The following is a 26,005-nucleotide window of genomic DNA, read 5'->3' as shown; positions in this document are numbered from 1 at the left end:
TAACATTCTCCGTGGAGTCTACATAGAGTACCGGCTCATTTTCTGACGGTAGTCGTAATTACTTTTATCTTTCGGGTCTTGAAAGAGGTTAGTAGGAGACAGTAGCGTAATCCTACATATCTCGCTGATAATATCTGTAGAAATTTTTTAACCACAATGTAAAGTATGAGCATTTGGCATTCTTTCACTGTGCAACTTCAGATTCCTAAAAATCTACACTGTCCAGCACGCAATGTACTGGGCACACGTATTCCCTTTTAGGGAGTATAAATAGTATGCTTTGTAACTGGTGTGTCTGGTATGAACTACATATTTTTTGTGATTCTTGAGTTTCTCCCGGCGTATTTGATAATCAAAATATCCAAGGGTGTGCTGCCGGTCTATAGTGTCCAACGGGCACAATATTTCGGCGATCATACATGTCGCCATCATCAGGTGAACTGACGGACTGAGCTCCTGTGAACGTGCCGGCACGGAGATCCGTACGCTATGGCTGCTCAGAGGGAACTGGGTTCGGTCGCGGCGGCGGAGCCTTGAGTTTATCTCACAGGATTTACTCAAACTACATTTGCAACTGGCTAGTAAGTTCACTTCTTGTTCCTGGGATTGGATTGATGGTGTCACCTGGGTGTCAGCTGATTCCGCCCATAAGAAGGCTAAGGGACGTCAAACAGCTAAGTTCTCACGTCTCCTTGACAAACCATCTCTGCAGGTTCCGTGCAAGACTGTCATCAATTTGAGTGGCATAGTGTTGAGTGATGATGCGGTCTCGGTTTTGCAGAAAGGTCTCTACTTCGCTCCCATCCCCAAGTTCACTCCGGTCGCAGAAATTGTTAGTGCTGTTGAACAGGTTGCAGCTCGACTTCCGCCAGAATCAGCCGAGGAAATACGTCGTGAAATTTGTCGTGCGTTGACGAAATCCAAGCCGATGAAGTCAAATATCAGCAGTAAAGAGAGGGCGGCCATTCGTGATCTGAGGGAGCGCCCTGAAATTGTTGTCTTACCGGCTGACAAAGGCAATGCTACAGTTGTTGTCTCCCATAAGGACTACACTGATAAGATGCAGAGCCTACTAAATGACGATTCCTACCGGAAGATCAGCGTTGACCCTACAAAGAAGGTGGAGAACAAGACGAGGGCGCTTCTCAAGGGCGCAGATTTACCGGAGGGTGACGCTAAGAACTTGTTACCCCAAGGTCCGGTACCGCCTAGACTATATGGACTCCCGAAGGTTCACAAAGAGGGGGTACCATTACGCCCCATTGTCAGCAACATCAGGGCACCTACATATTTGTTGGCCAAATACCTGACGGGAATATAATTTATTTATTTATTTAACCTGATCAGATTAGGGCCATAAGGCCCTCTCTTACATCGGACCAGTGTTTCACACATGCAGCATTTCACACATCAGAGTTACATCATGAAGATAGTGTAAATGAGAAAATTAGCTTACTCTAGTGACAATATGAATAAAGAGTAGTGACTAAGACCTAATAAAGTAAATGCGGAAGTATTTTTACAACAGTTGCTATACATACAGATTATGATAAAAGCAATAATAATAACAGTAAAACAAAAAATTAAATAATAATGATAAACATGACTAAGACCTAATAAAGTAAATGCTGGCAGTATTTTTACATCAGGTGCTATACATACAGATTATGGTGAAAGCAATAATAATAACAGTAAAAAAAAATCAAATAATAATGACAAACATGAGAAAGATTGGCAATAGTAATGAAGGTTTGTGCAGATGTACATTAATATTTTGGTGTGTAAAGTAGATGTTTACTAGTATAGCGAGTTTTGGGTAAGGGAGGTTTAAGGAGGGGGAGAGAGGGAAGTAATGAGGTGAAGTGCACTCATGTACAGAGGAAGGCATTACTGTTGCTTAAGTAGATACGTCATTAACTGTTTTTTGAAGCCGGTCATGTTTTTAAGTTCTCTAACATAACGAGGGAGGTTATTCCAGAGTCGGGTTCCCGCTACTGTAAAGGACTTGGAGAAGGTGACTGAGCGATGCAGTGGAACGGAGAGGATTTTATTATGATGGGAACGTGTGTTTCTGTCATGTTGTTCCGACATGAGTGTTAGGGACGAGGAGAGATATGAGGGACAGTGTACATTTATAAGGCAGTAGATGAGACAGAGTGTATGGAAATCTCTGCGTTTGTCTGCACGCAGCCAAGACAATTTTGCATATGCTGGTGAAATGTGATCAAAAAGTCGAACGTCACAGATATATCGGACGCAGGCATTCGTGACCAGTTCTAGACGTCGGGAATTTTCCTGAGAGTGGCCTTGTAGGATAATATCGCTGTAGTCAATGATTGGGAGTATAAGCGTTTGTACTAATTTCTCTTTCAGATCGAAAAGGAAGAGTTTTTTATATTTTTGTACGACATGAAGGGATGCTGATGCTTTTTTGCACACTGCAGTTACGTGCTGTGTCCAATTTAGATTTTCATCTATTATTACTCCCAAACTCTTTGCTGATGGCAAGAGGTTAATATTTGTTCCATTTAGGATAAGAGGTGGTACGGATTCCCGATGTTTTGGGCTAATGAGCTTAGAGTGACCAACAAGTACCGCTTGGGTTTTAGATGGGTTTAGTTTTAGACCTATGTCCTGTGCCCATTTTGACAGTGCATCGAGGTCAGTATTGAAATTTTCAATAGCTTTCTTGAGATTGCTTGGTTTCGCACTTTGATACAACTGAAGGTCATCAGCATACATATGGTATTTGCAGTAGGTCAGGACCGATGACACATCATTGACATAAAGAGAGAAGAGTATAGGACCTAATACTGAGCCTTGGGGAACGCCTGACACTACCTGCCGCCATTGTGATTTTATATCCCCAGACAGGACGCGTTGCTGACGAGACGTCATGTATGAGCGAAACCATTGCACTGCGCTTGGTGAGAAATTTAGACCGCTAAGTTTGGCTAGTAAGATGTCGAAGTCGACAGTATCAAATGCTTTGCTGAAATCTAAGAAGCAAATAATAGTCGCTTCTTGTCTGTCCATGGCAAGTTTGAGGTCATCTGTCACCTTTATCATAGCGGATGTTGTGCTTCGATGTTTACGGAAACCTGATTGGTATTCGTCTAGTAGGTTGTTAGTAGTTAGGTAGTTGGTGAGCTGGTCATGAACTATATATTCAAAGGCCTTTGATAGTGCAGGAAGAAGGCAGATGGGGCGGTAGTCAGAGGCTGCTGTGGCGATGTCCTTTTTAGGCAGTGGCTTAATTTGTCCCAGTTTGCAGGCCTCAGGGAAAACACTTGTGATTAATGAATCGTTGGAAATGTCTGTTATAGAGGGCAGTAGTTGGTCAATAATAAGTTTTACCATCTGGATAGTGATACCATCATGTCCAGTAGATGCTGATCTAATCCGCATTATGGCTTTCTTGACAGTACTGCAAGTGACGTGCTGTAGACAGAATTTTTCTTTGCTACAGTCGTTCATCCCAATGAAGTAATCAATGATTCTCTGGTTTTTTTTTGCGGATCAATTTTGGTTGCAGGTAATGTGAAGAATCGGTTTAGTTCTTCAGCTGGGACCATGGGATTTTCTGCAACTTTTATTTTGCCTAAACCGAGACTACGTAGATTTTTCCACAGGATAGCTGGTCTACATCTATTGTCAGCTAATGTACAGGTATGTCTGAGCTTAGCGTTTCTCACCGCTTGACTGACTTTGTTTCGTTTCTGCTTGCATACAGCGTGATTTTCAGGTGTAGGGTGTATCTTGTATGCTCGATGTGCAGCATCTCTGAGATTCATGAGCTGTTTTAGTTCATCAGTCAGCCAAGGTGCAGGTTGCCTTTTTACTTTTCTGGTCTTTATTGGAGCATATTTGTCATATAGCTGAGTAATTTTGTTAGTGAAATCGTGGAGTTTGTCGTTTATGTCCATGAGGGGAGTAGAGGTCATCCCCCAAACTATTTCTTGTGCCTCAGTTTCGAGTTCAGGCAAATTTATGCGTTTGAGGTCTCGGTATGCAGACAGTTTTTGTTTCTTTCTAGGGCATTCTAGTGAATACGTCATGGAAATGATGTCATGGGCAGACATGCCAGGCGCAGATATTTGAGAGGTGCGGATTATTCTGTTCGGAGATTTCGTTGCGAATATATCTATGAACGTGTGACTGGTAGTCGTGTGATGAGTAGGTGCCCGCTGAAGTAGCGTCATATTTGAGGAAGAAAGCATCCTCTTAAATTTCCCAGTGGAAGGACTATTGCACAGAAAATTAATGTTAGTGTCATCAGCTATAATTACATGTTCATATGACGATTCGAGACTAGAGAGGGCAGTTTCGAAGCAGGCGAACCCACCTACTTTAGGAGGTTTGTAAAGGACACATATTAAGCACTTTCTGTTAAGTGATTTGATCTCCACTTGTTTATCTACATTGTTGTCGGATGTGTGTAGTACTGTAGGTGACAAATCAGAGCGTATGTACGCCCCTACTCCGCCCCCTCGTCTGTTGCATCTGTCGTGCCTGAGAAAGATATAGCCATCTAGGTTTACGGAAGTTGTAGGAATACTTGGTTTGAGCCAAGTCTGTGACAAAAGTATTACGTGTATATCAGCAGTTTGAAATATATATTTGAACTCGTCGAAGTGAGCTGGCAGAGACTGGACATTTGCATGTGCAATATGCAGCTTGGTGCGTTCGGGTGTTGATTTCCCGAGGAGGCTGCCGACCGATGTTTGCGGGTCGTGGTTGGCGGTGACAGAGGGTCTGGCATGAGGAATGCGGAAAGCGTGTGAAGGAGAGGCGGGTGAGGGAGTGTCCTCCCAGTTCTGTGTAGTGAAAGCGACCGGGAGGGGGAGGGGGTAGGTCCCCGGAGAGACAACGGGATCTGCGGCCAAGGTCAGCGAGGTCTGCAACGGTTATGGAAGTAGACGTGGGCTGGCAGGGGAAGGAATTTCGTTAAATACAACGGGAGTAATCTGCACGTTATGACAGAGTGTGATATTAATTGCACTTATGAGGATAACAACTAAAGTATGATGGTGGGTTGCTAATTAAGGATGGAAGTGAGACTACCTTATGCAATAATTAACAAAATTACATGAGAAAAACAATTAAAAATGAAAATAGTTATGTGGAGAAACGAAAAGTTGATAATACAAATAATAACAAATATTACACGAGAAAAAATAATTAGAGATAAAAAAAATAGTTATTTAGAGAAACGAACAATTTGATGATACATTAGTTACGATATGGTTGACAGTGTAAACAATATAAACATACAGGTTAGTGGCAGCAAGATTAGACATGATTTAGCTTCTAAAGCACAGGCTTTCGAGTTCATTAACACTGCAAATTGTTTTCTTTCCGTTTTCGGTCTTAACCATTATCCTGCCGTCATTTGTCCATACGTTATGTAGCCCAAATTTCGAAATCGCGCTCTTCAAAATGTTTAGTCTTTCAGAGGTCAGATCCTCGCGTACTGTCAGACCCGACTTCGCGAGATTCTTCTTCGCTCTGAAGATTTCAGATCTCTTCCTATACGACATAAATTTCACTATTATAGGTCTTGGTTTTGTAGAACCTGGCGACTTACGATCCACTCTATGACTTCTGTCAGTGTCACTCAGAGTCACCTGCACGCCTAGCTTTTCTTGGACAAGGTTTATCACAAGTTCATCTGTGTTCTCTCTGCTGCTCTCTGGAATGCCGAACAGTCTGAGATTATTGCGTCTCTGATATTGTTCGAGCTCGTCCGTCTTCTCGATCAATTTCTGTTCGAGCAGTCGTGCTTTCTCCTCACTTGCTTTTAACGATGTGTCCAGTGCACGGATCTCGCTCGCATTCGCCTCCAGAGTTTTCTGTATTTTGTCCGTCACTGCTGCAGTGACAGCAACAGTGATGGTTTGAACAACGAGCCCGAGCGTCTCCTTCGCCTGCAGCGCGGCACTCACCTCAGCCTTCACGAGTGCGGCGATGTCAGCGATCCCGGGCGGAGCGGCCGCAGCTCCCGGTGTAGACTCCACGCCTGCGCTGTCGCCGGCCTGGCCGTTGGCTGCACTGCGCGTTGTTCGGCGATTTTCCATTTTTAGTGCGATTCCGTGTAATTGGTGCTCAGTATGTGATGTAAAATACGACACTCGGCAGTAGATATACGGCTTTATTATATGTAGACTAGCCTAACTGCTTAAAACACCTCCAGATTTCACGTAAACTTGCAAGCCAAGCTAACGCACGTCACTCACTCGCCGCCATGTTATATTGTCTTCTGTCCTTATGTGGGTAAATGCCCTCATCACATCCGTAATTCCGTGGATTTTGTTAAACGCCTTCATAGCTTCAGGTTGGATGAGTCAGATATCATGGTGAGTCTTGACGTCGTTTCCTTGTTTACGAGGGTACCCCTGGAGAGTCACTAGAATTGATTAGTCAGAAGTTTGAAGAGAAGACCACTGAACTTTTTAGGCATGTCTTGACTTCCACGTATTTTCTTTCTAATGGGGAATACTACGAACAAACGGAGGGAGTCGCCATGGGTAGCCCACTTTCACCGGTGGTAGCGAATTTGTACATGGAGAACTTCGAGGAGGAAGCCCTGTCGTCATCCGTATGGAAACCTACTTGCTTTTTCCGTTACGTGGACGACACGTTCGTCATCTGGCCACATGGTATGGATAAACTCCTTGACTTCCTTACACATCTAAACTCCATACACCCTAACATCAAATTCACTATGGAGACTGAAACGGAGGGTAAATTACCTTTCCTTGACGTCTTGGTCAAGAGAAGGGCTGACGGCACCCTAGGTCATGGGGTGTATCGGAAGACTACGCACACTGATTTGTATTCGCACGCAGACAGCTGCCACCACCCTTCACAGAGGAATGGGATACTTAAAACTCTAGTACATAGGGCGCGCACTATCTCTGACGCAGAGTGTCTACCACAGGAATTGGAACATCTGAGAACTGTATTTCGAAAAAATGGGTACTCAGAGTGGTAGATTCAACGTGCTCTCCGCCCAACCACTGCAGCACAACCTGTTGAGATGGATGAAGTCACGAGGGATGAGGTAGGCACTGCATTTATTCCATACACAGGCGCACTCTCGGGGAAAATCGCCCGCATTCTGAAGAAACACCGGGTCGGAATTGTGTTTTGTCCTCCAAATAAAACTCGTGCACTGGTGGGGAGCGCCAAAGATGACCTCGGTTTGAGGAAGGCCGGCGTGTACCAGATTCCGTGTCAATGTGGCAAGTCGTATATTGGTCAGACGACGCGTACCGTCGAGGATCGATGCCGTGAACACCAGAGGCACACTCGACTGATGTATCCGAGCAAGTCGGCGGTCGCTGAACATTGTTTGTCGGAAAATCACGCCATGGAGTATGACCGTACGAGGATTCTGGTACAGACGTCGATATACTGGGACAGCGTTGTTAGAGAGGCCATCGAAATTCGCACCAATGACGACCTCATAAACCGTGACTGTGGCTATAATCTTAGCAAGGCTTGGGAACCAGCGATCGGGTTAATGAAGAGTAAATCGAGCATACGTATAGTTGTGACGACCACGGCGAACAGAGACATCACACCGACGTCATCTCAGACGCCGTCGCAATCTGTTCCACCGCGCGACCGTGGCGCGGACGGCGGAGGGAACGCGCCGCGGGCGGAGGGTATTTAAATCGGCCGCCGCCGCGACCGAACCCAGTTCCCTCTGAGCTGCCATAGCGTACGGATCTCCGTGCCGGCACGTTCACAGGAGCTCAGTCCGTCAGTTCACCTGATGATGGCGACATGTATGATCGCCGAAATATTGTGCCCGTTGGACACTATAGACCGGCAGCATACCCGTGGATATTTTGATTACATATTTTTTTATTGGCTGTATCTTCACTACCAGTCTTGAGTTACGTTACTAAGAGGCAATAAGCACAATTCTTAATGTAACATGTTTTGTTTTGTTTTCTTTAGGAAACGGAATAAAGACAAACCATTGCAGAATATTGGATAGGAAAGGTAATTAACAAAGTGTTTCTTGATCGCTATGTATTTCAGAACAGTAGCTGTGTCAAGAACAGCAGCAAGTTGATGAGAAATTCTTTCCAATGACGTTCCACTGTGAGAGAAGATCGTTGTCTGATACAAATAGTCCGCATGTCGTGGTCGTGCGGTAGCGTTCTCGCTTCCCACGCCCGGGTTCCCGGGTTCGATTCCCGGCGGGGTCAGGGATTTTCTCTGCCTCGTGATGACTGGGTGTTGTGTGCTGTCCTTAGGTTAGTTAGGTTTAAGTAGTTCTAAGTCCTAGGGGACTGATGACCTCAGATGTTAAGTCCCATAGTGCTCAGAGCCATTTGAACCATTTTGATACAAATAACGAGGATGACAATCGCGATCACGTAACAAGTGAAAACCTAAACGGACACTAAGTCGATGACTAAAAGTGCCATACAGAACGATATTTATGCCTGCATATACCGCGAATGAATTCGCAACCGACCAACATTCAGAATTTCAAATCATAGACCACACCCAGAAGACGAAGTATCAGTTTTATTCGACAATCAGCGTAATGAAGGCGTTAGTGACGAGGCACAACCTGCCGATCCGCTCCCTGGGACTGGTATTTCGTCTCCTGTAGAGATAAACCGCGTGACGTGTCTGCTGCGACCCTTCGAGCAGGAGCTGTCCGAGATGGAACTCTGCACAGCTCGATCAACATCGCAGCAACGCACTGAGTGTGTCTACGTATCACTAGACTGCGGACATTTTATCGGATGCGTCATTTTACATTACCAGTAATGTATGCGAGCATCTCGACTGTTACAAACTCTAAGATTTTAACAACGTTATAGCCTTATTTATACTAGATTTTTTTGTTCCTGTTAAATTCAATCAGTTTTTACCAAAATTTCTCAAAAGCGTATAGTGCTTTCTTTCAGTAATGTGAAAGTGCCCCTCTCAGTCGCACAGTTTGATTGATTGATTGATTTTGATAGGGAAGCTAAAACGACTTTGGTCTAACCCGCCACTGCCCGCTCCGAAGCCGTCTTTATTGTGCGGTATTGCTCCCTGTATGTCTGGTAAAGCCAACCAATGCCCTTAAATAGTGCAAGGAGTCCCTTTACCAGTGTTTCGTTAGACACAATTTCTTCAGGTCTAGTTATCCCGAAAATTCTATATCTCTTGCTCTCCAATGCCGTGCATTCGAAGATTAGGAGTGATGCAGTTTTCTCACTCTCTTCACAGATCCTACATTTAGTGTCTTCTTCGTTTATACCCATTGTATGTAGGTGGTTTTTTAAATTACCATGCCCGGTTATCAATCCAGCCACGAGTTTAATCTCTTTCCTGTCCAATCCCAGGATTACCGAGCTTCTTTTAAAACTTGCCTTAAGATTCATTACCTTTCTCTGCTTTTGTTTATAGACCTTGGTATAGTATTCTACTTGCTGTTTCCTAAGCCAGTTCCGTAGTTCTACATTACTCGCCATTAAAATTGCTACACCATGAAGATGACGGGCTACAGACGCGAAATTAAACCGCCAGGAAGAATATGCTGTGATATGCTAATGATTAGCTTTTCAGAGCATTCACACAGTGTTGGCGCCGGTGGCGACACCAACAACGTGCTGACATAAGGAAAGTTGCCAGCTGATTTCCCATACACAAACAGCAATTGACCAGCGTTGCTTAGTGAAACGTTGTGATGCCTCGTGTAAGGATGTGCAATGCGTACCATCACGTTTCCGACTTTGATAAAGATCGGATTGTAGCCTACCGCGATTGCGGTTTATCGTATCGCGACATTGGTTCTCACGTTAGTCGAGATTTATTTTTATTTATTTATTGTTCCGTGGGACCAAATTATGGAGAAGTCTCCATGGTCATGGAACGAGTCAATACATGAAATTATAACACGATATTAGAAACAGATAAAATGAAATATAAAAAAACATATTCAGGTGACAAGTCGTTAGTTTAAATAAAGAAAAACAACAATCTAACACTGGAATTTGCTCAATTTTTTTGCTCTTCCAGGATCTCCTCGACAGAATAGAAGGAGTGAGCCATGAGGAAACTCTTCAGTTTAGACTTAAAAGAGTTTGGGCTACTGCTAAGATTTTTGAATTCTTGTAGTAGGTTATTGAAAATGGATGCAGCAGAATACTGCACTCCTTTCTGCACAAGAGTCAAGGAAGTGCATTCCACATGCAGATTTGATTTCTGCCTAGTATTAACTGAGTGAAAGCTGCTAACTGTTGGGAATAGGCTAATATTGCTAACAACAAACGACATTAAAGAAAATATATACTGTGAGGGCAATGTCAGAATTCCCAGACTATTGAATAGAGGTCGACAAGAGGTTCTCGAACTTACACCACATATAGCTCGAACAGCCCGTTTTTGAGCCAAAAATACCCTCTTTGAATCAGAAGAATTACCCCAAAAAATAATACCACACGACATAAGCGTATGAAAATATGCGAAGTAGACTACTTTTCGTGTTGAAGTGTCACTTATTTCAGATACTGTTCTAATGGTAAATAAAGCAGCATTCAGTTTCTGAACAAGATCCTGGACATGGGCTTTCCACAACAGCTTACTATCTATCCGAACGCCTAGGAACTTGAACTGTTCTGTCTCGCTTATAATATGCCCATTCTGTCTGATCAAAATATCGGTTCTTGTTGAATTGTGAGTTAGAAACTGTAAAAACTGAGTCTTACTGTGATTTAGCATCAAATTATTTTCCACAAGCCACGAACTTATTTCATGAACTACATTATTTGTTACTTTTTCGATATTACACACAAGCTCCTTCACTATCAAGCTGGTGTCATCAGCAAACAGAAATATTTTTGAATCACCTGTAATACTAGAAGGCATATCATTTATATAAATAAGAAACTACAGTGGCCCCAGCACCGACCCTTGCGGAACGCCCCACTTAACAGTGCCCCATTGGGACTGAACGTCACTACCACTCTCAATATTGCGGAGAATTACCTTCTGCTTTCTGTTCTTAAAGCAAGAGGTCCAACGTCTGCAGTAATATTTTGTGGTCAACACAGTCAAAAGCCTTCGTTAAATCAAAGAAAACACCTAGCTTTTTCAACCTTTTATTTAATCCGTCCAAAACCTTACAGAGAAAAGAGAATATAGCATTTTCAGTTGTTAAACAGGTTCTAAAACCAAACTGTACTTTTGACAGCAAATTATGTGAATTTAAATGCTCAAGTATCCTTGTATATACAACCTTCTCGATAACTTTAGCAAACACCGATGGCATAGAAATAGGTCAAAAATTGTCAACATTATCCCTGTCTCCCTTTTTATAAAGTGGCTTCACTACTGAGTACTTTAATCGGTCAGGAAACCGACCACTCCTAAAGGAAAAGTTACAGATATGGCTAAGTACTGGGCTAATATACATACAACAATACTTCAGTATTCTGCTAGATACCCCTTCATATCCATGAGAGTTCTTGGTCTTTAGTGATTTAATTATTAACTCAATATCCCTCTTGTCAGTGTCATGGAGGAGCATTTCAGGTAACAGTCTCAGAACACTTTTTTCTAAGAGCGCTATGTGATTCCCTGTTGGGACTTGGTTTCTATTTAGTTCACTTGCTATATTCAGAAAGTGATTATTAAATAGTGTACATATATGCGACTTATCAGTAACACGGACATTCCCACTACGCACTGATTCTATATCCTCGACCTGTCTCTGCAGACCAGCCACTTCCTTTACGACTGACCATATGGATTTAATTTTATCCTGAGATTTAGCTATTGTATCTGCGTACCACATACTTTTTGCCTTCCTAATAACGTTTTTAAGCAAATTACGATACTGTTTGTAATGGGCTGCTGCATTTAGATTTTGACTGTTTCTAACGTTTTGATATACACTCCTGGAAATTGAAATAAGAACACCGTGAATTCACTGTCCCACGAAGGGGAAACTTTATTGACACATTCCTGGGGTCAGATACATCACATGATCACACTGACAGAACCACAGGCACATAGACACAGGCAACAGAGCATGCACAATGTCGGCACTAGTACAGTGTATATCCACCTTTCGCAGCAATGCAGGCTGCTATTCTCCCATGGAGACGATCGTAGAGATGCTGGATGTAGTAGTCCTGTGGAACGGCTTGCCATGCCATTTCCACCTGGCGCCTCAGTTGGACCAGCGTTCGTGCTGGACGTGCAGACCGCGTGAGACGACGCTTCATCCAGTCCCAAACATGCTCAATGGGGGACAGATCCGGAGATCTTGCTGGCCAGGGTAGTTGACTTACACCTTGTAGAGCACGTTGGGTGGCACGGGATACATGCGGACGTGCATTGTCCTGTTGGAACAGCAAGTTCCCTTGCCGGTCTAGGAATGGTAGAACGATGGGTTCGATGACGGTTTGGATGTACCGTGCACTATTCAGTGTCCCCTCGACGATCACCAGTGGTGTACGGCCAGTGTAGGAGATCGCCCCCCACACCATGATGCCGGGTGATGGCCCTGTGTGCCTCGGTCGTATGCAGTCCTGATTGTGGCGCTCACCTGCACGGCGCCAAACACGCATACGACCATCATTGGCACCAAGGCAGAAGCGACTCTCATCGCTGAAGACGACACGTCTCCATTCGTCCCTCCATTCACGCCTGTCGCGACACCACTGGAGGCGGGCTGCACGATGTTGGGGCGTGAGCGGAAGACGGCCTAACGGTGTGCGGGACCGTAGCCCAGCTTCATGGAGACGGTTGCGAATGGTCCTCGCCGATACCCCAGGAGCAACAGTGTCCCTAATTTGCTGGGAAGTGGCGGTGCGGTCCCCTACGGCACTGCGTAGGATCCTACGGTCTTGGCGTGCATCCGTGCGTCGCTGCGGTCCGGTCCCAGGTCGACGGGCACGTGCACCTTCCGCCGACCACTGGCGACAACATCGATGTACTGTGGAGACCTCACGCCCCACGTGTTGAGCAATTCGGCGGTACGTCCACCTGGCCTCCCGCATGCCCACTATACGCCCTCGTTCAAAGTCCGTGAACTGCACATACGGTTCACGTCAACGCTGTCGCGGCATGCTACCAGTGTTAAAGACTGCGATGGAGCTCCGTATGCCACGGCAAACTGGCTGACACTGACGGCGGCGGTGCACAAATGCTGCGCTGCTAGCGCCATTCGACGGCCAACACCGCGGTTCCTGGTGTGTCCGCGGTGCCGTGCGTGTGATCATTGCTTGTACAGCCCTCTCGCAGTGTCCGGAGCAAGTATGGTGGGTCTGACACACCGGTGTCAATGTGTTCTTTTTTCCATTTCCAGGAGTGTAATTGCCACTTTGTTCTACAAGATATTCTTATCCCTCTAGGTAGCCACCCAGGCTGCCTGTTTGTCCTAGTTCCCTGTTTTGTACGTTCTAACGGAAAGCAACTTTCAAAGAGCATGAGAAATGTCTTGAGAAAAGCATTATATTTATCGTCTACTGTATCAGCGCTATAAACATCTTGCCACTCTTGTTCCTTGATAAGGTTTACAAAGGTTTCTACAGCAACTGGATCAGCTTTCCTAAACAGCTGATGACTATATTTAACACGTGTTGCAGCACCAAAACCTTTTAGAGTTAAAATTTGTGCACCATGATCTGAAAGTCCATTCACCTTTTTGCTAACTGAATGCCCTTCTAGTAATGAGGAATGAACAAAAATGTTGTCTATGGTTGTTCTACTGTTCCCTTGCACTCTCGTTGGAATGAATACGGTTTGCATAAGATTATATGAATTAAAGAGGTCTACCAGCATCCTCTTCCTTGCACAATCACTTATACAATTAATACTGAAGTCACCACATATAACTAACTTTTTGTATTTCCTATAAAGTGAACCAAGAACCTCCTCTAGCTTTAGCAAAAATGTTGTGAAATCGGAGTCTGGGGATCTATAAATAACAACAGTTAGAAGTTTAGCTCCGTTAAATTTAGCCACACCTGTACAACATTCAAACACCTTTTCAGTGCAGTACTTTGAAACATCAATTGACTCAAATGGGATGCCGTTTTTCACATACATGGCTACTCCCCCACACCGCAAAGAGCTCCTCAAAAGCTGCCAGCCAACTTGTATTCTGGCAAAGGAAGCCTCTGAATTATCTCCAATGACTGTTAGTAGAATATGGAATCTATGGGTTCAGGAGGGTAATATGGAACGCCGTGCTGGATCCCAACGGCCTCGTATCACTAGCAGTCGAGACGACAGGCATCTTATCCGCATGGCTGTAACGGATCGTGTAGCTACGTCTCGATCCCTGAGTCAACAGATGGGGACGTTTGCAAGACGACAACCATCTGCACGAACAGTTAGACGACGTTTGCAGCAGCATGGACTATCAGCTCGGAGACCATGGCTGCGGTTACCCTTGACGCTGCATCAGAGACAGGAGCGCCTGTGATGGTGTACTCAACGACGAACTAGGGTGCACGAATGGCAAAACGTCATCTCTTCGGATGAATCCAGTTTCTGTTTACAGCATCATCATGATCGCATCCGTGTTTGGTGACATCGTGGTGAACGCAAATTAGAGGCGTGCATTCGTCACCGCCATATTGGCGTATCACCCGGTGTGATGGTATGGGGTGCCATTGGTTACACGTCTCGGTCACCTCTTGTTCGCATTGACGGCACTTTGAACAGTGGACGTTACATTGCAGATGTGTTACGACCCGTGGCTGTACCCTTCATTCGATCCCTGTGAAACCCTACATTTCAGCAGGAAATGCACGACCGCATTTTGCGGGTCCCGTACGGGCCTTTCTGGATACAGAAAATGTTCGACTGTTGCCCTGGCCAGCAAATTCTCGAGATCTCTCACCAATTGGAAACGTCTGGTCAATGGCGGCCGAGTAACCGGCACCTCACAATAGGCCAGTCACTACTCTTGATGAACTGTGTTATCGTGTTGAAGCTGCATGGGCAGCTTTACCTGTACATGCCATCCAACCTCCGTTTGACTCAATGCCCAGGCGTATCAAGGCCGTTATTACGGCCAGAGGTGGTAGTTCTGGGTACTGATTTCTCAGGATCTATGCACCGAAATTGCGTGAAAATGTAATCACATGTCAGTTGTATTATAATATATTTGTCTAATGAATACCCGTTTATCATCTGCATTTCTTCTTTGTGTAGCTATTTTAATGGCCAGTAGTGTAGTTAGATCATAGCCTTGGTGATTGTCAGGACACGTTCTGGTCCAATGAATGGAGTCTTTGCCCCATCCTGGTCAATCGTTCGGCTTGTTCAGTACCACCGATCCCTGAGTGTTCATTGACCCATACTAGGTTTACCCTATTGCTTCCACCTATCTCTACCAGAGCCTTGTGGCACTATGCAACTATCTTAGATCTTGTTGCAGGAGCTGCCAATGACTTCAGGGCTGCCTGGATGTCTGAATACATGTAGCACCTACACATAGACACCTCCACACATGTCCTGATGGCAGTAATTTCAGCTTTGAATACTGAGGCCAGTTTTCCTAGAGAGATGATGCCCTCCAGTCTTGGCTGAACCCCCTACACCCTGGACCCAGCTCCTTGATCTGATTTCGACCTATCAGTGAACCAGACAATGTCCCCCGTACAGTGTCGAATTGTTTTTTCCCACTCCTCCCTGCTTCCAGTCATTATTTTGTATTTCCCCAGCCAAACCTATATTTACCTCACTCACTATTTTAATGTGTGATTCTGGATTTCCCAAATAGATCCATTTTTCACCGGTTTTGGGTCTGTATGTACCAGCTGCTGCTTCTATCTTGACCCAAAGGTGTAGTGGAGGCATGTCCAGCATGGCTTCCATCCCAGTGGTTGGTGTGCTGCTAATTCCGCCTGTTATGGCTAAGCAGGCCAGTCTTTGCACCTTAGCAAGCTCCTTAGCTGCAACCTGCTGTTCTACCTTCTTCCACCACACTATTGCCCCATAGGAAATCCTACATCTTACCATTGTGGTGTATATCTTGTGCATACCTCTGGGGCTTAGGGCCCAGATTTTGCGATAATCCCTTTTGGTATTCGCTAGAGTACCCACACAACAGTCTTCTTAGGATTAACCCTTAGATCTCGTTTAATGCACCAGTCTTGCACGATGCCCAATTCACCTTGTGCCATATTTCTAACTGTGTCAGTAAATTTGCCAAGTATTACTATGCCAGTCATCTGCGTGTCCTTGTCAAAAACACTGTCTGAAATTTAGTTCAAAATTGATTCAAATGGCTCTGAGTACTATTGGACTTAACCTCTAAGGTCATCAGTCCCCTAGAACTTAGAACTACTTAAACCTAACTAACCTAAGGACATCACACACATCCATGCCGTAGACAGGATTCGAACCTGCGACCGTAGCGGTAGCGCGGTTCCGGACTGTAGCACCTAGAACCGCTCGACCACCCAGGCCGGCAAATTTAATTCCTCAACGAGTTCGTTCACCACTAGATTCCACAATATATGGGACAAAACTCTTCCTTGTGGACAATCTCTAGTGGTGTTAATTACTATCTTTTCATTCATCATGATAGCCTCTACCTTCCATCCATTAAGCATGGCCCTAGTCCACTTACATATAGTGGTCCATAGGTCACACACTCTGCTGCCATATCCATGGAATCGAAGGTTGTGTTACTGAAGACCCCTCGATGTCCAGGAAGATGTAGATGCTATTTCTTGAAAGTGAAATGCTTTCTCCTCCCTCCCAACGAGCTGACAGAGAGCTGTCTCACATGACTTACTTGGTTGATATGCATGTTGGTTTGAATGTGGAGGGGCCCTAATTAACCTCCTCTCCCGAACATGTACATTAACCAGTATCTCCAAGGTTTTAATAATGAAGGAGGACAGACCGATTAGTCTCATATCCTTGGCCTTGGTATGATCAGTTCTCACTGGCTTTGGAACGGAGACTACCTTCACTTGCCTCCAGGCACAGAGAATGATTCCTATTGCTAGGCTAACCCTGAATAACCTGCTCAGAATCCTTATGAGATTCGCTCCTGCCTATTGCAAGAAAGCTGGAAAGATTCCAAATGGGCCAGGTTGGAATGTTTCCCCCACCCACTGGATTTTATTGAAGTTGACACACTCTTGGCCGATTCCCAGACCTCTCTTCGAGTGTCTGAGAATCATTGTCACTGCGGGATCACATTATGATCTGTTTTATCTGCCAGAGCATATTGAGGAAAGTGAGTTTTGAGGGAGCAGTTCCTGTGTCTCGTGTGGTGTCTTTGTATGTTTCCCATCCTCCTACCTCAACACATCTCCCGGATTAGTTGGTACTCTAGTGAGGATTCTGTGAAATCTGGCTTCAGCAGCCATGCCCTCTACTTCCTCACAGAATGCCTTCCAGGATGCCTACTTTGCTTGTCTAATGGCAAGGTTGTAGTTGACAAGGGCCTCACGATATTTTGCCCATTGTCCTCTACGTCTTGCAAGGTTAAACAGTCTTTGTACCTGTTCTCTTTGCGTTTCCATGTTGTTCTTCCACCAAGGCACAGTCCTGTTCGTGTACTTCTTGGAGATTGAGCAGTTGTCCTGGTATGAGATCATTATGGCAGAAGTAACAGTCTCTGCTACTTCCTCAAACTCTACTGGATTCCTTATCGAGGTTTTAATTTCCCATAAGCTTAAGTCAATACCCCTCCTATGTGTCTCCCAGTCTGTTTTCCGGGGATTCCTATAGGCTGTGGTCTGTCTGCTTCCAATTTCAACCTTTAATATATGTGTGCTCCAATGAGGATGGCTCTAACGTCAGATTCCATTGTTTGACATAGCTGTCTATAATCATAGAACAAAAGGTTACGTCAATTACTTCGTCTCCTCTACTATTCCTGACTGTAGGTTCACTGCCCCTACTCAGGACCTCCAAGTTGTTTACCAAGAGAAATTCCCGAAGGTACTCATCTCTGCTGTTGGTGTCCTTGCTGCCTCACACTAGGTTGTGGACATTGGTGTCACATCCAACCAACAGTTAGTCACCTTGCTGATGGTAAGCTTCTTTCAGTCTCCTCACCTCCAAAGGAGGAGGAGAGCTAACTTCGTAAGGAGGGTACGCTGAGGCCAAAACAATTTCCCTTGTGATAACTTCCTCACGTTGCTACATCCTGATGGTCACTAGGTCCTTGGAGCAGAAATCCATCTTTGGCATAACAGAAAATGCATTTCTCACATAGATTTCTAGCATAAATCAGCTTACCTCCAGTGCCACCAAGGTCCGATACACCCCCTGTATATAATTATGGTTCTTGTATCAGGGCCACGTCCACTTCCTGTCTCCCAAGGCAGTGGATCAGTGCAGCAGTGGTTCCTTCACTGGCAGTACACTAATCGGCAGCATCTCCAGTCTCCGTCTTGTTGCCATCATTGAGGTCTTTGATTACCCTGACGGTGACCTGGGATAACCTTAAAGGCCTTCAGGGCTTTCTCTCTGACCTCCACCACCAGGGTTCGTCCTTCTGGTACAGCCTTCTGGTTGGTTACTCTCCAGTCCTCTGTCGAGACTTTTGGGTTCTGAACCCGTATTTCCTCGAACAGAGTCTTTGGAGAGACATTCTTAAGGATCTTTGGTTCCAATATTGATGCCTTCACGATCTTAAGAAGCTTAGCTGCTGTCTCGACTAGCAGCATTACATCCTCCCACAGGATATCATGGGCACCTTCAGCCATTCCACCATGTCCACTCCCTCACAGACAAACCAAAACTGAGAGCGCCACTATCTAGATTGACCATTCTGAAGTTGGGTCCTGGACCAGCATCCCCCCCCCCCCCAGTAGTTTCAAAGAGGGACATCTGTATGAGTTCCTCCTGCTGTGAGGTGATGGCTACCAGTGGATAGCCCTCCTGGATAACTACCAACTTAAAAACTGAGACTGCAGTACTATAGGTCTGTTTCCCAATTTCTTGTCTTGGTTTTTCTGGGTTCGCTTATCCAGGGAGGAGAGTCTTAGTTTCCCCCCTTATGCTCTTGTTATCTGTCATTGATGTTGTGGGGTCTGGGTATCCCCTTCAACCTAAGATAGTTTTTCTTGGGGTTCTGGGCTCAAGCCCTTTCAATTCCATCCACTTTTGATTGGGAAGAGATTCTTTCCCTTTATTTTCTCTCTGTTCCCTGAGTAGTTTCCTCCTCTGGGCCACAGACAATGCTTTAATCTTGAGCTGGTCCAACTTCTCAGTTACAGCTCCCACTTCCAGCTCAGGTCTAGACCCTGATTCAGGAGTGCATCCCATCGGCCCTGACCCCGATATTTGGGTGTCTGAAGTCTCAGTTTGCCCCTCAGTTTGTTTAAATTTATTTTATTTTGTCGTGTCCATCTTGGTCCCACAACATTTGGGGATCTACACGGTCCACACCACGAAAACCACACGCAGTGTAAGGTTACTTACTCAGGGAGTTCACCTGGTATCCCTGAGGCTCCGTTCGCGACACATATTCCCACGTGCCAAGCACCCCTCGGCACTGATCGCATCACACCTTGGGTTTGGAAGAGAACTGGGTAAGGACTAGGAGTGGACAAGGAAGACAGGGCGTTGTGGGACACTTAGTCTGATCCATCAGCCAAGGCCTTGCAAGCAGTAAGTCCACTACCTTTGGCATAGCCCTAAGCTTCAAACAGATGCGCAAGCCTCTCCAGCCGCACGGACCGTGCTTCATCAGGGTGGTGTCCCCCAGAGAGGCGCACAGTTTAAATTTACTTTTTCTACAATGTCAACAAAACTCACAATTCTGTGCAGCAACAAATACGCACATACACTGTTACATGCACAATATATACAGGTATTCTTTTTTTGTCTGGAGCAATCAATGATATTGTTCTAACAATAAAGTAAAATAGTTCCAATCCCCCAGTTGCGATCAAGGTTTTCGGAAGGTTTTCCTTAGTTGTCTGGTACGTATCGGAACTGGTAAGCCCTTCCCATTTGTTCCCAGTTGCAATCTCCTATGTTACACTAATGTTGTTGTTGTGGTCTTCAGTCCTGAGACTGGTTTGATGCAGCTCTCCATGCTACTCAATCCTGTGCAAGCTTTTTCATCTCCCAGTACCTACTGCAACCTACATCCTTCTGAATCTGCTTAGTGTATTCATCTCTTGGTCTCCCTCTACGATTTTTACCCTCCACGCTGCCCTCCAATACTAAATTGGTGATCCCTTGATGCCTCAGAACATGTCCTACCAACCGATCCCTTCTTCTGGTCAAGTTGCGCCACAAACTTCTCTTCTCCCCAATCCTATTCAATACTTCTTCATTAGTTATGTGATCTACCCATCTAATCTTCAGCATTCTTCTGTAGCACCACATTTCGAAAGCTTCTATTCTCTTCTTGTCCAAACTATTTATCGTTCATGTTTCACTTCCATACATGGCTACAATCCATACAAATACTTTCAGAAATGACTTCCTGACACTTAAATCAATACTGGATGTTAACAAATTTCTCTTCTTCAGAAACGCTTTCCTTGCCATTGCCAGCCTACATTTTATATCCTCTCTACTTCGACCATCATCAGTTATTTTGCTCCCCAAATAGCAAAACTCCTTTACTACTTTAAGTGCCTCATTTCCTAATCTAATTCCCTCAGCATCACCCGATTTAATTAGACTACATTCCATTATCCTTGTTTTGCTTTTGTTGATGTTCATCTTATATCCTCCTTTCAAGACACTGTCCATTCCATTCAACTGCTCTTCCAAGTCCTTTGCTGTCTCTGACAGAATTACAATGTCATCGGCAAACCTCAAAGTTTTTATTTCTTTTCCATGAATTTTAATACCTACTCCGAATTTTTCTTTTGTTTCCTTTACTGCTTGCTCAATATACAGATTGAACAACATCGGGGAGAGGCTACAACCCTGTCTTACTCCCTTCCCAACCACTGCTTCCCTTTCATGTCCCTCGACTCTTATAACTGCCATCTGGTTTCTGTACAAATTGTAAATAGCCTTTCGCTCCCTGTATTTTACCCCTGCCACCTTTAGAATTAGAATTACGGCTGTAGTTTCCCCTTGCTTTCAGCCGTTCGCAGTACCGGCACGGCAATGCCGTTTTGGTTATTGTTACAAGGCCAGATCAGTCAATCATCCAGACTGTTGCCCTTGCAACTACTGAAAAGGCTGCTGCCCCTCTTCAGGAACCACACGTTTGTCTGGCCTCTCAAAAGATACCCCTCCGTTGTGGTTGCACCTACGGTACGGCTATCTGTATCGCTGAGGCACGCAAGCCTCCCCACCAACGGCAATGTCCATGGTTCATGGGGGGGGGGTTCATGGCCCAGAGCATGTTCTTCAAAGCGATCCTTCCTTTTATTGAATTTGTTTTGTAATTTTCTTCTTTTCCCCTTTGTATTCAATATTACACTAATAGCTCGCTGAAAAAAAGGAACTATCAGCAAATACCTAATACAGTATAATTCTATACCATCTGCGTATATATAGTGTGGATAAAATAAAAATGGCGCCTTAAAAAGCAATGATACATAATATGCCCTGGGTGACGATAACATAAGTTGCGTTGGTTGTGTTAAGGTACATGAAACATTTTGTGGGCCAATTTTAACTTGTCGACCTTGTGTACAGACCTGTAGATGTTCCATTTTAGTTGAACTAATAATTCACCGTTGTTATATTTGTAGTTGTTGTTGTAGTTGTCTTCACGCCGAAGATTGCTTTGGAAATGGAAATGAGCGATTGGCGTCATTGGCCGGGAGGCTCCTTACAGGGCAGGTCTGGCCGCCTTGGTGCAGATCTTATTACATTCGACGCCACATTTGGCGACGTGCGCGCCGCATGGGGATGAAATTATGATGGAGATAACACAACACCCATTTCCTGAGCGGGGAAAATCCCCGACCCAGCCGGGAATTGAACTCGGACCCGTAGGACGGCAATCCGTCACGTTGACCACTCAGCTATCGGGGCGAACAAAGATTGCTTTGATGCTTCATCTCTGAATGACCATTACAGCCTACATCCTTTTGAACCCACTAGCTTCGTTCATGCCTTAGTCACACTGTGCACATCTTACCCATCACAAACTTTCAGCACCATACCTTGATGGCCCAGAGCATGTTCTTCAAAGCGATCCTTCCTTTTAGTGAATTTGTTTTGTAATTTTCTTCTTTTCCCCTTTGTATTCAATATTTCCTCATTAGTGGGTCGATCTAATTTTCGAGGTAATTTTCAGCATTCATATGTAGCACTTCATCTAAGCTTTTATTCACCATATCTTTAGTATATGAGAACAGAGCTCTGCCGAGATTCGTTCTTGCTAGTTTTTACTCCACATCTACATCTTTGCTGCTAAGAATCAACTTGTTTGACCTGTTCAGTCTTACAAGTATTTATCTTCACTCTGTGACTTTCACTCCAACGTTTAAGTGCCGGGCCGGTCGGAAAGGCCGAGCCATTCTAGGCGCTAGAGTCTGGAACCGCGCGACCGCTACGTCACAGGTTCGAATCCTACATCGTGCATGGATGTATGTGATGTCAAAAAAATGGTTCAAATGGCTCTGAGCACTATGGGACTTAACTGCTGTGGTCATCAGTCCCCTGGAACTTAGAACTACTTAAACCTAACTAACCTAAGGACATCACACACATCCATGCCCGAGGCAGGATTCGAACCTGCGACCGTAGCTGTCACGCGGTTCCGGACTGTAGCGCCTTTAACCGCACGGCCACTCCGGCCGGCTATGTGATGTCCTTAAATTAGTGATGTCCTTAGATTAGTTAGGTTTAAGTAGTTCTAAGTTCTAGGGGACTGATGACCTCAGAATTTAAGTCCCATAGTGCTCATAGCCATTTGAACCATTTTCTAAGTGCCGGTTTATCCGTTTCCATTTCTTCACATCAAGGTTTGCTGCCGCTATTGGTATAGTTACTTCCAAATTGTTGTCAATAGGATCTTTAAAACCCTTGACAATCTGTTCTACGCCCAGACGATTGTTTACTTCTGTGAGAATACCGTTAGTAATTCTTTCCAACATGGATCTCACGACGGCTCTAGGATTTAAAATAGTTTTCAGCCTATTTTTCGTTCCCTAATGCTTTCGTTTCAATTTTTCTGAATGTTTCTGCGCATTTTAGCTTTCTAGCGCTATCTTCTTTGCCACTGTTTATATTGCACAGTCTGTGACTTCGCTGGCCTTGTTGACACGGTTTAGCATTTTCTCAAGTTATGTTTACGATTTACTCTTGTTACTATAATTAGGGACCAATGTGTAAAGCCGATAAGCAGAGTCAGCCAGATAATCCTAAAATCTTTTTGCTAAAATGAATTTGGCACAAGACGTGGACTCATACGGTTCTTTATAAGGACCCCTCCCCCACTCCCCCCGTCCTCCGCCCCGCCGCCCAAATTACGAGGGCTATTTCTTTTAGAGATCCGAGCAGAGGCGAAATGGAAGACACTCTAAAAATCAAGAACGTTTACCTTCAGCGTTTGGCTACACTTTCCAGCTATTTCTCTACATAATAGCCGCTCCGACGTAATGATTTTTCGTGGCGTCTTACCAAGTTTCAAATACTCTTCTTACTGATACCAGCCGTCTGTGCTTTCCGCCAATTCCCTACGCTGGTATGCAGCTCACAGTACGTACCAAAATACTGTTCTCTAAGCCAGGATGGGTGATTAAACAGGTCCTATCAATAACGCTGCAGGAAGGTCCTTGTTGCAGCTACAGTGGGCAGAACAGCGTTGTTATGAAGAAGGACAATGCCTGATAAGAACATTCCTCTTCGCTTGCTCTGAACTGTCCTTCGTAGACGGTTGTCTCGAATCGCCTGATTTATTCGCCGAACGAGATCATCGGTTGACAATCACTTCTTTCCCTGACCTCCTACACCATGAACGTCTGCACGTCTTGCTACAAACTTCCTGCCTCCTGGTCACACTTTGTTACCATACATGACAGTTCCGTTATGTAATATGCATGAAATAAGGCGGAATCTCACAGCATGAAGAAATCTGTCGACCTTCACTTCACCCTTGGTGGGAGACAATTAGTAACTGTAGATATCTTTACGTGCTCATTGTGCACTCCGAAATGAAAAGTGCAACGCGACGCGATCGACAGCTGTTCTAGAGAAACTGCGCAACATATCCGAGCAAAACTTCATTCGTTTTTCGCTATTGTTTTTATTTCTTTATGGATCAGACATTAGCAGAAACAATGTTGCTTTTGGTATTCCTGTGAAGTTAGTCCACTTTTTATACATGTTAAGCATGTACACTGCCATAATATGGTATCTTACAGTTGGTTACAGAGAATGAAAGAGCACTTGGTGCAAAAGCAAAATTCGCTTTACTTTATAATGCACTAGCGAACCCGGAAATTCTTCACAATTGCTAAATTTGTGTAGATATTCAATATATGTCTTAATTTTCTTCTTCCTTCCGCAATATGTCCATCTGCTCCTCCGTTGTCTCTCTGTGCATCACGTTACTCCACTTGTCCTTGACCACCTCTCTCTTTCTCTCCCAATCTCCTATTCCCACTCTGTATGACCACCCCCACCCCTCACCCTGATATTGAGCCTTTTTTATTGTTATTGTAAAAGAAACCTGGACTGGGAACTGAAGTGGCTTAAAATGAATGGGTAAATCGATTAGGATCACTGCAGCTGCTAGATCTTGAGAATAGTAGCTTCAATGCCAGTAGTTTTAATCTAAAAACAGGTTCGCACGATTCAGATTTTGCAGTAGTATTGTAATCCATACACGCAACGTTCCTATTATCTGTTAAAATGAACTACAGGGAAAAAAAACAACACTTTTCTGTGTATGTAATCATTTTTATTCTGAAACGTCGGTGGTAGAGAATGAAAACCACGTAACTTCATCTGTCTGTGAAAAGCTCGTAACTCCAGTACCTATGGCAAAATAGAGGTTTGCAAGTGCATGGATTTCGCTAATCAGTCAATATCTAGGCTCCTACAGTATAGTTGAACTTGTAGCAACATTATCTGTATAACTTAATATACTTTTTAAGTAACCGCTTTTGATTCTTCTGTAAAATTTAACAAAAAGGAGTTCACCGCCTACCACCGATGTGAAAAGAAAGAATATGTCTGGGAGAAACAATTTCTGAAATGCTATCAGTGCCCTGCTACAGTAGTTAAGATTGCGAAAAAGAAAACGAAAACACACATTTTAACAGCGCAGCAGAACAAAGCAATTTTTTTAGGTCGGTTTGAACAGAAAACTTGTACATTATTATAAAAAAAATTACAGCTTTGCCTGACCGGACGTTTATCAGAGTATCGTTGAAGTAAATAAGTAAATCGGTCCAGAAATTATTTTTCCTAATATCGTCTAAAAATGGTTCAAATGGCTCTGAGCACTATGGGACTTAATTGCTGAGGTCATCAGTCCCCTAGAACTTAGAACTACTTAAACCTAACTAACCTAAGGAAACACACACATCCATGCCCGAGGCAGGATTCGAACCTGCGACCGTAGTGGTCACACGGCTCCAGACTGTAGCGACTAGAACCGCACGGCCACTCCGGCCGGCTAATATCGTCTCCCCTTATGTGTAGCTTATGTCTGTTCGAGCTTTTATTCGAGTGTCGTGTAAAACGCTGACGTAAGTTGGTGAAGAACTTTTCGAGATTTTCACTAAAAACGTTGGCCCTTTACGTTGTATATATACATGTATATTTATATACCCAACATATTTAAAATATGTAGGCTTTCTTTGTATGAACGTTTACTACAGTATCACGTAAAAATCTGAAAAAAATTGGACTAGAACTTTTGTAGATTTTTGGTAACACCGTCAAACAACGACTTGCTTTATTTAGCGTTATAGAAAACACGAAGTCGTCGTACAGGAACAACCACCACACCAGCAACGAATATGAAATGAGGCCCGAGCGGGAAAGATAGAAAAGCTGATGAGACTCATCGGAAGACGGATTTGTAATAAAAGCGAGACCTGTACTGGTTTGAATTAAGTACACTTTT

This window comes from Schistocerca serialis, chromosome 4 (genome assembly GCF_023864345.2).
Source record: "Schistocerca serialis cubense isolate TAMUIC-IGC-003099 chromosome 4, iqSchSeri2.2, whole genome shotgun sequence".
NCBI lineage: Eukaryota > Metazoa > Arthropoda > Insecta > Orthoptera > Acrididae > Schistocerca > Schistocerca serialis.
This window is presented reverse-complemented; position numbering follows the sequence as displayed.